Genomic DNA, 14,424 nt, shown 5'->3' with positions numbered 1-14,424 from the left:
TGAATTCAGATGTTCTCAGCAGTTCAGCAGAGTAGAGGGAATTCAGATGTTCCTAGCAGTTCAGCAGAGTAGAATGAATTGAGATGTTCTCAGCAGTTCAGCAGAGTAGAATGAATTGAGATGTTCTCGGCAGTTCAGCAGTGAAGAATGAATTCAGATGTTCTCAGCAGTTCAGAAGAGTAGAATGAATTCAGATATTCCTGGCAGTTCAGCAGTGTAGAATGAATTAAGATGTTCTCAGCAGTTCAGCAGTGTAGAATGAATTGAGATGTTCTCAGCAGATCAGCAGAGAAGAATGAATTCAGATGTTCTCAGCAGTGTAGAATGAATTCAGATTTCCTCAGTAGTTCAGCAGAGTAGAATGAATTGAGATGTTTTAAGTAGTTCAGCAGTGTATAATTAATTCAGATGTTCCCAGCAGTTCAGCAGAGTAGAATGAATTGAGATGTTCTCAGTAGTTCAGCAGAGTATAATTAATTCAGATGTTCCCAGCAGTTCAGCAGAGTAGAATGAATTCAGATGTTCTCAGCAGTTCAGCAGAGTAGAGGGAATTCAGATGTTCCTAGCAGTTCAGCAGAGTAGAATGAATTGAGATGTTCTCAGCAGTTCAGCAGAGTAGAATGAATTGAGATGTTCTCGGCAGTTCAGCAGTGAAGAATGAATTCAGATGTTCTCAGCAGTTCAGAAGAGTAGAATGAATTCAGATGTTCCTGGCAGTTCAGCAGAGTAGAATGAATTCAGATGTTCTCGGCAGTTCAGCAGAGTAGAATGAATTGAGATGTTCTCAGCAGATCAGCAGAGTAGAATGAATTCAGATGTTCCCAGCAGTTCAGCAGTGTAGAATGAATTGAGATGTTCTCAGCAGATCAGCAGAGTAGAATGAATTGAGATGTTCTCAGCAGATCAGCAGAGAAAAAAGGAATTGAGACGTTCTCAGCAGAGTAGAATGAATTGAGATGTTCTCAGCAGTTCAACAGTGTAGAATGAATTCAGATGTTCTCAGCAGTTCAGCAGTGTAGAATGAATTGAGATGTTCCCAGCATGATATAGAATTAATTATTTAAACAATGATCTGAAAGAATGAGACACGAGTAAAAAAAAGAGATAAAAAAACCTTAAGTATGCAGCAGAATAGGGCATTGTCCTATTACCATTTAAATGGAGCTCAACTGTAAATACACAAAAACACAAGCATTACCTCTTCCCAGCATGTCCTTCCACTTCAGCAGAATCCAATTCAGATGTTCAATTCAGATGTTCAGTTCAGATGTTCAGTTCAGATGTTCTCAGCAGTTCAGCAGAGTAGAATGAATTCAGATGTTCCCAGCAGTTCAGCAGAGTAGAATGAATTCAGATGTTCTCAGCAGTTCAGCAGTGTAGAATGACTTGAGATGTTCTCAGCAGTTCAGCATAATAGAATGAATTCAGATGTTCCTAGCAGTTCAGCAGAGTAGAATGAATTCAGATGTTCTCAGCAGTGCAGAAGAGTAGAATTGTCACGATCCACACACAGGAAATAGGGATTAAATCCAAGAGCAGTTGTTTATTTAAAGGGTAATCCAAAATCGTAAACCAGTCCAAGCAAGGGTCAAAATCCAAAGGCAATCCAACATATACAGGAAAACAAAAACAAGAATCAAAGAAAACAGGACCTCAGAAGTGGTGTAATAATTGAAAGGACTCCATGGCACACACTGAAACAGACAGGGTATATATACACAGGGAATGACAATGATAATGGGGAATTGGCAGAGTGCAATGATCAGTAATGAGGAACGGCTGAGTGCAATGATAAAACAAGGATCGTGGGAAATGTAGTTCATGAAGTGAATGACACCATGGGAAAGGAGGACATCTAGTGGACACCTGGGGAACACAAACCTAACACTGTGACATAACCCCCTCCCTACGGAGCGGATCCCAGAAGCTCCATCAGACCACAGCGGGACAGGAAGGAAACATCAGGGCGGGATTGGAGGGACCGACCGGGGGTGGAATAGGAGGGACCGACCAGGGGGGGAACGGGAGGGACAGACCAGGGCCGGACGGGAGGGACAGACCGCATAGTCCTGGACGGCCCGGGCGAAATTCATTCTACACTGCTGAACTGCCGAGAACATCTGAATTCATTCTACTCTGCTGAACTGCTGGGAACATCTGAATTCATTCTACTCTGCTGATCTGCTGACAACATCTCGATTTATTCTACTCTGCTGAACTGCTGAGAACATCTCAATTCATTCTACTCTGCTGAACTGCTAGGAACATCTGAATTCATTCTGCTGAGAACATCTCAATTCATTCTACATTGCTGGGAACATCTGAATTCATTCTACTCTGCTGAACTACTGAGAACATCCCAATTCATTCTACTCTGCTGATCTGCTGAGAACATCTCAATTCATTCTACTCTGATGATCTGCTGAGAACATCTCAATTCATTATACTCTGCGGATCTGCTGAGAACATCTCATTTAATTCTACTCTGCTGATCTGCTGAGAACATCTCAATTCATTATACTCTGCGGATCTGCTGAGAACATCTCAATTCATTCTACTCTGCTGAACTGCTGAGAACATCTCAATTCATTCTACTCTGCTGAGAACATCTGAATTCATTCTACTCTGCTGAACTGCTGGGAACATCTGAATTCATTCTACTCTGCTGAACTGCTGAGAACATCTGAACTGAACATCTGAATTGAATCTCTGAATTGAACATCTGAATTGGATTCTGCTGAAGTGGAAGGACATGCTGGGAAGAGGTAATTCTTGTGTTTTTGTGTATTTACAGTTGAGCTCCATTTAAATGGTAATAGGACAATGCCCTATTCTGCTGCATACTTAAGGTTTTTTTATCTCTTTTTTTTACTCGTGTCTCATTCTTTCAGATCATTGTTTAAATAATTAATTCTATATCATGCTGGGAACATCTGAATTCATTCTACTCTCTCAGCAGTTCAGCAGTGTAGAATGAATTGAGATGTTCTCAGCAGATCAGCAGAGAAGAATGAATTCAGATGTTCTCAGCAGTGTAGAATGAATTCAGATTTCCTCAGTAGTTCAGCAGAGTAGAATGAATTGAGATGTTCTCAGTAGTTCAGCAGAGTATAATTAATTCAGATGTTCCCAGCAGTTCAGCAGAGTAGAATGAATTGAGATGTTCTCAGTAGTTCAGCAGAGTATAATTAATTCAGATGTTCCCAGCAGTTCAGCAGAGTAGAATGAATTGAGATGTTCTCAGTAGTTCAGCAGAGTATAATTAATTCAGATGTTCCCAGCAGTTCAGCAGAGTAGAATGAATTCAGATGTTCTCAGCAGTTCAGCAGAGTAGAATGAATTGAGATGTTCTCAGCAGTTCAGCAGAGTAGAATGAACTGAGATGTTCTCGGCAGTTCAGCAGTGTAGAATGAATTCAGATGTTCTCAGCAGTTCAGAAGAGTAGAATGAATTCAGATGTTCCTGGCAGTTCAGCAGTATAGAATGAATTGAGATGTTCTCAGCAGTTCAGCAGTATAGAATGAATTGAGATGTTCTCAGCAGATCAGCAGAGAAGAATGAATTCAGATGTTCTCAGCAGTGTAGAATGAATTCAGATTTCCTCAGTAGTTCAGCAGAGTAGAATGAATTGAGATGTTCTCAGTAGTTCAACAGAGTAGAATGAATTCAGATGTTCTCAGTAGTTCAGCAGTGTAGAATGAATTGAGATGTTCTCAGCAGATCAGTAGAATGAATTAAGATATTCCTAGCAGTTCAGCAGAGTAGAATGAATTCAGATGTTCTCAGCAGTTCAGCAGAGTAGAAGGAATTCAGATGTTCCTAGCAGTTCAGCAGAGTAGAATGAATTGAGATGTTCTCAGCAGTTCAGCAGAGTAGAATGAATTGAGATGTTCTCGGCAGTTCAGCAGTGAAGAATGAATTCAGATGTTCTCAGCAGTTCAGCAGTGTAGAATGAATTCAGATGTTCTCAGCAGTTCTGCAGAGTAGAATGAATTCAGATGTTCCCAGCATGATATAGAATTAATTATTTAAACAATGATCTGAAAGAATGAGACATGAGTAAAAAAAGAGATAAAAAACCCTTAAGTATGCAGCAGAATAGGGCATTGTCCTATTACCATTTAAATGGAGCTCAACTGTAAATACACAAAAACACAAGCATTACCTCTTCCCAGCATGTCCTTCCACTGCAGCAGAATCCAATTCAGATGTTCAATTCAGAGATTCAATTCAGATGTTCAGTTCAGATGTTCTCAGCAGTTCAGCAGAGTAGAATGAATTCAGATGTTCTCAGCAGTTCAGCAGAGTAGAATGAATTCAGATGTTCTCAGCAGTTCAGCAGAGTAGAATGAATTGAGATGTTCTCAGCAGATCAGCAGAGTAGAATGAATTGAGATGTTCTCAGCAGATCAGCAGAGTAGAATGAATTGAGATGTTCTCAGCAGATCAGCAGAGTAGAATGAATTGAGATGTTCTCAGCAGAGCAGCAGAGTAGAATGAATTGAGATGTTCTCAGCAGATCAGCAGAGTAGAATGAATTGAGATGTTCCCAGCAGATCAGCAGAGTAGAATGAATTGAGATGTTCCCAGCAATGTAGAATGAATTGAGATGTTCGCAGCAGAATGAATTCAGATGTTCCTAGCAGTTCAGCAGAGTAGAATGAATTGAGATGTTCTCAGCAGTTCAGCAGAGTAGAATGAATCGAGATGTTCTCAGCAGAGTAGAATGAATTCAGATGTTCCCAGCAGTTCAGCAGAGTAGAATGAATTCAGATGTTCTCGGCAGTTCAGCAGTGTAGAATGAATTGAGATGTTCTCAGCAGATCAGCAGAGAAGAATGAATTCAGATGTTCTCAGCAGTGTAGAATGAATTCAGATTTCCTCAGTAGTTCAGCAGAGTAGAATGAATTGAGATGTTTTAAGTAGTTCAGCAGTGTATAATTAATTCAGATGTTCCCAGCAGTTCAGCAGAGTAGAATGAATTGAGATGTTCTCAGTAGTTCAGCAGAGTATAATTAATTCAGATGTTCCCAGCAGTTCAGCAGAGTAGAATGAATTCAGATGTTCTCAGCAGTTCAGCAGAGTAGAGGGAATTCAGATGTTCCTAGCAGTTCAGCAGAGTAGAATGAATTGAGATGTTCTCAGCAGTTCAGCAGAGTAGAATGAATTGAGATGTTCTCGGCAGTTCAGCAGTGAAGAATGAATTCAGATGTTCTCAGCAGTTCAGAAGAGTAGAATGAATTCAGATGTTCCTGGCAGTTCAGCAGAGTAGAATGAATTCAGATGTTCTCGGCAGTTCAGCAGAGTAGAATGAATTGAGATGTTCTCAGCAGATCAGCAGAGTAGAATGAATTCAGATGTTCCCAGCAGTTCAGCAGTGTAGAATGAATTGAGATGTTCTCAGCAGATCAGCAGAGTAGAATGAATTGAGATGTTCTCAGCAGATCAGCAGAGAAAAAAGGAATTGAGACGTTCTCAGCAGAGTAGAATGAATTGAGATGTTCTCAGCAGTTCAACAGTGTAGAATGAATTCAGATGTTCTCAGCAGTTCAGCAGTGTAGAATGAATTGAGATGTTCCCAGCATGATATAGAATTAATTATTTAAACAATGATCTGAAAGAATGAGACACGAGTAAAAAAAAGAGATAAAAAAACCTTAAGTATGCAGCAGAATAGGGCATTGTCCTATTACCATTTAAATGGAGCTCAACTGTAAATACACAAAAACACAAGCATTACCTCTTCCCAGCATGTCCTTCCACTTCAGCAGAATCCAATTCAGATGTTCAATTCAGATGTTCAGTTCAGATGTTCAGTTCAGATGTTCTCAGCAGTTCAGCAGAGTAGAATGAATTCAGATGTTCCCAGCAGTTCAGCAGAGTAGAATGAATTCAGATGTTCTCAGCAGTTCAGCAGTGTAGAATGACTTGAGATGTTCTCAGCAGTTCAGCATAATAGAATGAATTCAGATGTTCCTAGCAGTTCAGCAGAGTAGAATGAATTCAGATGTTCTCAGCAGTGCAGAAGAGTAGAATTGTCACGATCCACACACAGGAAATAGGGATTAAATCCAAGAGCAGTTGTTTATTTAAAGGGTAATCCAAAATCGTAAACCAGTCCAAGCAAGGGTCAAAATCCAAAGGCAATCCAACATATACAGGAAAACAAAAACAAGAATCAAAGAAAACAGGACCTCAGAAGTGGTGTAATAATTGAAAGGACTCCATGGCACACACTGAAACAGACAGGGTATATATACACAGGGAATGACAATGATAATGGGGAATTGGCAGAGTGCAATGATCAGTAATGAGGAACGGCTGAGTGCAATGATAAAACAAGGATCGTGGGAAATGTAGTTCATGAAGTGAATGACACCATGGGAAAGGAGGACATCTAGTGGACACCTGGGGAACACAAACCTAACACTGTGACATAACCCCCTCCCTACGGAGCGGATCCCAGAAGCTCCATCAGACCACAGCGGGACAGGAAGGAAACATCAGGGCGGGATTGGAGGGACCGACCGGGGGTGGAATAGGAGGGACCGACCAGGGGGGGAACGGGAGGGACAGACCAGGGCCGGACGGGAGGGACAGACCGCATAGTCCTGGACGGCCCGGGCGAAATTCATTCTACACTGCTGAACTGCCGAGAACATCTGAATTCATTCTACTCTGCTGAACTGCTGGGAACATCTGAATTCATTCTACTCTGCTGATCTGCTGACAACATCTCGATTTATTCTACTCTGCTGAACTGCTGAGAACATCTCAATTCATTCTACTCTGCTGAACTGCTAGGAACATCTGAATTCATTCTGCTGAGAACATCTCAATTCATTCTACATTGCTGGGAACATCTGAATTCATTCTACTCTGCTGAACTACTGAGAACATCCCAATTCATTCTACTCTGCTGATCTGCTGAGAACATCTCAATTCATTCTACTCTGATGATCTGCTGAGAACATCTCAATTCATTATACTCTGCGGATCTGCTGAGAACATCTCATTTAATTCTACTCTGCTGATCTGCTGAGAACATCTCAATTCATTATACTCTGCGGATCTGCTGAGAACATCTCAATTCATTCTACTCTGCTGAACTGCTGAGAACATCTCAATTCATTCTACTCTGCTGAGAACATCTGAATTCATTCTACTCTGCTGAACTGCTGGGAACATCTGAATTCATTCTACTCTGCTGAACTGCTGAGAACATCTGAACTGAACATCTGAATTGAATCTCTGAATTGAACATCTGAATTGGATTCTGCTGAAGTGGAAGGACATGCTGGGAAGAGGTAATTCTTGTGTTTTTGTGTATTTACAGTTGAGCTCCATTTAAATGGTAATAGGACAATGCCCTATTCTGCTGCATACTTAAGGTTTTTTTATCTCTTTTTTTTACTCGTGTCTCATTCTTTCAGATCATTGTTTAAATAATTAATTCTATATCATGCTGGGAACATCTGAATTCATTCTACTCTCTCAGCAGTTCAGCAGTGTAGAATGAATTGAGATGTTCTCAGCAGATCAGCAGAGAAGAATGAATTCAGATGTTCTCAGCAGTGTAGAATGAATTCAGATTTCCTCAGTAGTTCAGCAGAGTAGAATGAATTGAGATGTTCTCAGTAGTTCAGCAGAGTATAATTAATTCAGATGTTCCCAGCAGTTCAGCAGAGTAGAATGAATTGAGATGTTCTCAGTAGTTCAGCAGAGTATAATTAATTCAGATGTTCCCAGCAGTTCAGCAGAGTAGAATGAATTGAGATGTTCTCAGTAGTTCAGCAGAGTATAATTAATTCAGATGTTCCCAGCAGTTCAGCAGAGTAGAATGAATTCAGATGTTCTCAGCAGTTCAGCAGAGTAGAATGAATTGAGATGTTCTCAGCAGTTCAGCAGAGTAGAATGAACTGAGATGTTCTCGGCAGTTCAGCAGTGTAGAATGAATTCAGATGTTCTCAGCAGTTCAGAAGAGTAGAATGAATTCAGATGTTCCTGGCAGTTCAGCAGTATAGAATGAATTGAGATGTTCTCAGCAGTTCAGCAGTATAGAATGAATTGAGATGTTCTCAGCAGATCAGCAGAGAAGAATGAATTCAGATGTTCTCAGCAGTGTAGAATGAATTCAGATTTCCTCAGTAGTTCAGCAGAGTAGAATGAATTGAGATGTTCTCAGTAGTTCAACAGAGTAGAATGAATTCAGATGTTCTCAGTAGTTCAGCAGTGTAGAATGAATTGAGATGTTCTCAGCAGATCAGTAGAATGAATTAAGATATTCCTAGCAGTTCAGCAGAGTAGAATGAATTCAGATGTTCTCAGCAGTTCAGCAGAGTAGAAGGAATTCAGATGTTCCTAGCAGTTCAGCAGAGTAGAATGAATTGAGATGTTCTCAGCAGTTCAGCAGAGTAGAATGAATTGAGATGTTCTCGGCAGTTCAGCAGTGAAGAATGAATTCAGATGTTCTCAGCAGTTCAGCAGTGTAGAATGAATTCAGATGTTCTCAGCAGTTCTGCAGAGTAGAATGAATTCAGATGTTCCCAGCATGATATAGAATTAATTATTTAAACAATGATCTGAAAGAATGAGACATGAGTAAAAAAAGAGATAAAAAACCCTTAAGTATGCAGCAGAATAGGGCATTGTCCTATTACCATTTAAATGGAGCTCAACTGTAAATACACAAAAACACAAGCATTACCTCTTCCCAGCATGTCCTTCCACTGCAGCAGAATCCAATTCAGATGTTCAATTCAGAGATTCAATTCAGATGTTCAGTTCAGATGTTCTCAGCAGTTCAGCAGAGTAGAATGAATTCAGATGTTCTCAGCAGTTCAGCAGAGTAGAATGAATTCAGATGTTCTCAGCAGTTCAGCAGAGTAGAATGAATTGAGATGTTCTCAGCAGATCAGCAGAGTAGAATGAATTGAGATGTTCTCAGCAGATCAGCAGAGTAGAATGAATTGAGATGTTCTCAGCAGATCAGCAGAGTAGAATGAATTGAGATGTTCTCAGCAGAGCAGCAGAGTAGAATGAATTGAGATGTTCTCAGCAGATCAGCAGAGTAGAATGAATTGAGATGTTCCCAGCAGATCAGCAGAGTAGAATGAATTGAGATGTTCCCAGCAATGTAGAATGAATTGAGATGTTCGCAGCAGAATGAATTCAGATGTTCCTAGCAGTTCAGCAGAGTAGAATGAATTGAGATGTTCTCAGCAGTTCAGCAGAGTAGAATGAATCGAGATGTTCTCAGCAGAGTAGAATGAATTCAGATGTTCCCAGCAGTTCAGCAGAGTAGAATGAATTCAGATGTTCTCGGCAGTTCAGCAGTGTAGAATGAATTCAGATGTTCTCAGCAGTTCTGCAGAGTAGAATGAATTCAGATGTTCCCAGCATGATATAGAATTAATTATTTAAACAATGATCTGAAAGAATGAGACACGAGTAAAAAAAGAGATAAAAAACCTTAAGTATGCAGCAGAATAGGGCATTGTCCTATTACCATTTAAATGGAGCTCAACTGTAAATACACAAAAACACAAGCATTACCTCTTCCCAGCATGTCCTTCCACTTCAGCAGAATCCAATTCAGATGTTCAATTCAGAGATTCAATTCAGATGTTCAGTTCAGAAGAGTAGAATGAATTCAGATGTTCCCAGCAGTTCAGCAGAATAGAATGAATTCAGATGTTCCTAGCAGTTCAGCAGAGTAGAATGAATTCAGATGTTCTCAGCAGTTCAGCAGTGTAGAATGACTTGAGATGTTCTCAGCAGTTCAGCAGAGTAGAATGAATTCAGATGTTCTCAGCAGTGCAGCAGAGTAGAATTGTCACGATCCACACACAGGAAATAGGGATTAAATCCAAGAGCAGTTGTTTATTTAAAGGGTAATCCAAAATCGTAAACCAGTCCAAGCAAGGGTCAAAATCCAAAGGCAATCCAACATATACAGGAAAACAAAAACAAGAATCAAAGAAAACAGGACCTCAGAAGTGGTGTAATAATTGAAAGGACTCCATGGCACACACTGAAACAGACAGGGTATATATACACTGGGGCTGCGTCCGAAACCGCATACTTCCCTACTATATAGTATGGAAAAAGCAGTAGGCGAGCGAATAAGTATGTCCAAATCCTTAGTATCCATAAAAGAGTAGGCGAGAATTACCAGAGTGACGTACTAATTATCGCGAGATTCGGGCATACGTATACTTATAGTACGTCCGAATATTCCTACTTTCGTACTATATAGTAGGGGGAAACAGTATTAGGAGGAGTAGTATGTCCGAAACCTCAGTACTCATAAAAGAGTAGGCGAGAAGTTCCCGGATGATCTCCTGCTTTCGCCCCGATTTTTGAGTGTTCATCCGATGGATACTCTTCTATCCCAGGAGGCCACGGGAGAGCATACGTCATTATCAACATCGGAGATCAGCAGGGGTTTTCAAATGTGAGTAAACACGGTTTCTTGTGTTTAAATCGTATGTGTTAAACTACTATAGAGTAAACGTTTTAACTGTTGAAGGTCTAAAGGACTTAGACAGTATAGTATAGTTATGATTTTGCTGTAAACACATGTTTTATTAGTTAGTTAAACTGGGGAGCTCCAGTAAGTACGCTACACGTAAGTTTCTAAAATGGATTTACATAACCATATAACGTTACATCTTAAATACGCTTATTTAAAATGTCTATTTACATCTGAAATGAAAATATTGTTTAAGTATTGCAGATGAGCACATCCCAACATGAAAAATACATCTGAGTGATGTAACGTTATGTGTGCTATTAATATGAAGGATAATTCACTGTTGTCAACACTACTTACATTAGACAAATGTACTGTAAATAAGGTAAATAAACAAATCTATAAAGTAACTAAATATGTTATATTTAATTTGTCCCTTATTAGTGTTGATATATTGAGGAACATTTAAGTTGGATTAAAAGTGAGTTAACACATCAACCTCAGCATGTAAATTCAGTGTTGAACTCGTAATGTGAATCTTGTCTGTATGTTACAGGGACAGAAGAACACGCGTGTGTTTATCTGCTGGAGAGAGGCTCATGATGCTGAATGCTGTCATGAAAGGCTCTGAGTGAGTATACTACAGAAATGGATAACAAAATCTATTCAATCTTAAATTGTAGTTTATTTGAATTATTGTACAAATTTCAAGTAGAGAAATTACAACACTTTTCTGATTCTTGATTTCTGTGCATTTGCTGCATAGCTTTTGTGGTGGAGCAAGACCTGCAAGGAAAGATGATGGCAGCATTTGTTTTAGGGATTTTACTCAAATATAAAGTAAGGTTATTTTTAATACATAAATCAAATGACATTGTGTTAAAATTACTGCTTTTGTATAATGTTTGTGCATTTTTGTAGGATCTGAAATGTCTGCAGACTGGTGTGAGCACTGAGGATGAGGAGCCTAGAGCTGCATCCTGGAAGTGGTGCCATGGATGAGACCCTACATCTCTCCACCTGCCCTTACAAGACCCTCTATCTCTCCACCTGCCCTTATTGCCTCAGATTGTGAAGCGCAGCGCAGCAACAAGCTCCGGGACGAAGGCACAGTCCCCTCTGGTGAATTCAGCAGAATAAAGCCGCAGAATGGGAACCGCTGTGTTGAGTCGGCAGTAGGATGTGGTGTTCAGCCCTGTAAATACATGTTTGTAGTTTGAATAAAGCTTTGTTTCATGTGTTGTTGACTTGTATAATGCATTTGTTTATTGTGATGGTTACTTTTATTTGTTCTTTTACTCATTTATTCATTTTTATTATTGTTGTCAGTATATAAAATTGAATTATTTAATTAATGTATCCATTAATTCATCGATTGACTGATAATTGAGATGTTTCACTGCATTTATGAATATAAATTTATTCATGCATAACTGTCATATGACAAAACAAATTACATTTTGCTTGTTATATTAAATTATATTTTTATATATAAAAAAGTTATATGATTAAGTATTGGTCAGCATTTAATATCATTATTTTGTTTAAGTTTTGGGGTGGGCTAACAATGCAATTCATTCTGAGGTAATATTAATTTTTAAGGAGTGATACTTACATTTTTCGAGTATAAAATCAACAGTTTTCTCCAAAAGAGATCTTCAAGCAGCTGCCCGTCTCCTTTATGAAGACATTACAAACGCAGAGGAAAACTGTTCTAGGTTGTGCTGTCGAGTTACTGATGTTATAAAGTGTTAGTGCACCTGTTGCTCATATAATTTAAACTTACAAACTTATTACATACAAGATCATGGAAAGATACCATAACAGTCATAATGACAAAACAGAAAACACAAAGATCATTGGTTTGTGTACATAATATGACATCATAATATAATATTTATACACAGGAAAAAGGAACAATAACAAGGCTAAATATCTTTAAATAGTTCTTCATAATACATAAAAAATGTTGTTATAAGTCTGAGGGATGAAATGAGGTAAATTCATCAAGAAAAGGAGGAAAACTTAAAGGAGAAACTTTTGGGGTATAAAATAAAGAAATTAACAACATATATTCAAGAGGTGACGATTTGGGGGTTTCTTAATAAAAAAATATATCGTTATAAGAATAACACTGTGGGTCACATTAGTAGGGTTTAAAATATAACAACTTAAATCAACCTTAAAGGCAGCTTTTTCTTCAACAATACCACAACAGAATGAGCAAGTTTCATCAATGTTAAGATATTTATAGATAGAATAATTAAACGTGTCGTTCTTCATTTCTTTTAAGTTGTTGCGCTTGTGATAGCCTATGATAATAACGCGTCGTAGTAGGTCACATGATAACGTCAACATGGCAGATGTCCGGTTCTCATTCATACTCAACGAGATTTGCCTATAAAGTACCTACTCTTTTAGCGCTCGTTGAGTAAGTACTTATTGAAATTAAGTACCTACTCATTGAGTATGCGGTTTTGGACGCAGCCAGGGAATGACAATGATAATGGGGAATTGGCAGAGTGCAATGATCAGTAATGAGGAACGGCTGAGTGCAATGATAAAACAAGGATCGTGGGAAATGTAGTTCATGAAGTGAATGACACCATGGGAAAGGAGGACATCTAGTGGACACCTGGGGAACACAAACCTAACACTGTGACATAACCCCCTCCCTACGGAGCGGATCCCAGACGCTCCATCAGACCACAGCGGGACAGGAAGGAAACATCAGGGCGGGATTGGAGGGACCGACCGGGGGTGGAATAGGAGGGACCGACCAGGGGGGGGAACGGGAGGGACAGACCAGGGCCGGACGGGAGGGACAGACCGCATAGTCCTGGACGGCCCGGGCGAAATTCATTCTACACTGCTGAACTGCCGAGAACATCTGAATTCATTCTACTCTGCTGAACTGCTGGGAACATCTGAATTCATTCTACTCTGCTGATCTGCTGACAACATCTCGATTTATTCTACTCTGCTGAACTGCTGAGAACATCTCAATTCATTCTACTCTGCTGAACTGCTAGGAACATCTGAATTCATTCTGCTGAGAACATCTCAATTCATTCTACATTGCTGGGAACATCTGAATTCATTCTACTCTGCTGAACTACTGAGAACATCTCAATTCATTCTACTCTGCTGATCTGCTGAGAACATCTCAATTCATTCTACTCTGCTGATCTGCTGAGAACATCTCAATTCATTCTACTCTGCTGATCTGCTGAGAACATCTGATTTCATTCTACACTGCTGAACTGCTGAGAACAAATGAATTCATTCTACTCTGCTGATCTGCTGAGAACATCTCAATTCATTATACTCTGCGGATCTGCTGAGAACATCTCAATTCATTCTACTCTGCTGATCTGCTGAGAACATCTCAATTCATTCTACTCTGCTGAACTGCTGAGAACATCTCAATTCATTCTACTCTGCTGAACTGCTGAGAACATCTCAATTCATTCTACTCTGCTGAACTGCTGAGAACATCTGAACTGAACATCTGAATTGAATCTCTGAATTGAACATCTGAATTGGATTCTGCTGAAGTGGAAGGACATGCTGGGAAGAGGTAATTCTTGTGTTTTTGTGTATTTACAGTTGAGCTCCATTTAAATGGTAATAGGACAATGCCCTATTCTGCTGCATACTTAAGGTTTTTTTATCTCTTTTTTTTACTCGTGTCTCATTCTTTCAGATCATTGTTTAAATAATTAATTCTATATCATGCTGGGAACATCTGAATTCATTCTACTCTCTCAGCAGTTCAGCAGTGTAGAATGAATTGAGATGTTCTCAGCAGATCAGCAGAGAAGAATGAATTCAGATGTTCTCAGCAGTGAAGAATGAATTCAGATTTCCTCAGTAGTTCAGCAGAGTAGAATGAATTGAGATGTTCTCAGTAGTTCAGCAGAGTATAATTAATTCAGATGTTCCCAGCA

At 39.4% G+C, this 14,424-nt stretch overlaps 1 long non-coding RNA gene across 1 annotated transcript; it reads left to right on the top strand.

Moving 5' to 3' along the window:
- Window positions 1-10,066: 10,066 nt before the first annotated feature.
- Window positions 10,067-11,914, top strand: LOC148995901 (uncharacterized). Its single transcript, XR_016145990.1, has 4 exons — window positions 10,067-10,456; window positions 11,031-11,105; window positions 11,241-11,314; window positions 11,396-11,914. It is a non-coding gene; the product is annotated as an uncharacterized LOC148995901 (long non-coding RNA).
- Window positions 11,915-14,424: the final 2,510 nt, after the last annotated feature.

This window comes from Pimephales promelas, chromosome 2, assembly GCF_988280905.1.
Source record: "Pimephales promelas chromosome 2, fPimPro1.hap1.1, whole genome shotgun sequence".
Lineage (NCBI taxonomy): Eukaryota > Metazoa > Chordata > Actinopteri > Cypriniformes > Leuciscidae > Pimephales > Pimephales promelas.
This window is presented reverse-complemented; position numbering and strand designations above follow the sequence as displayed.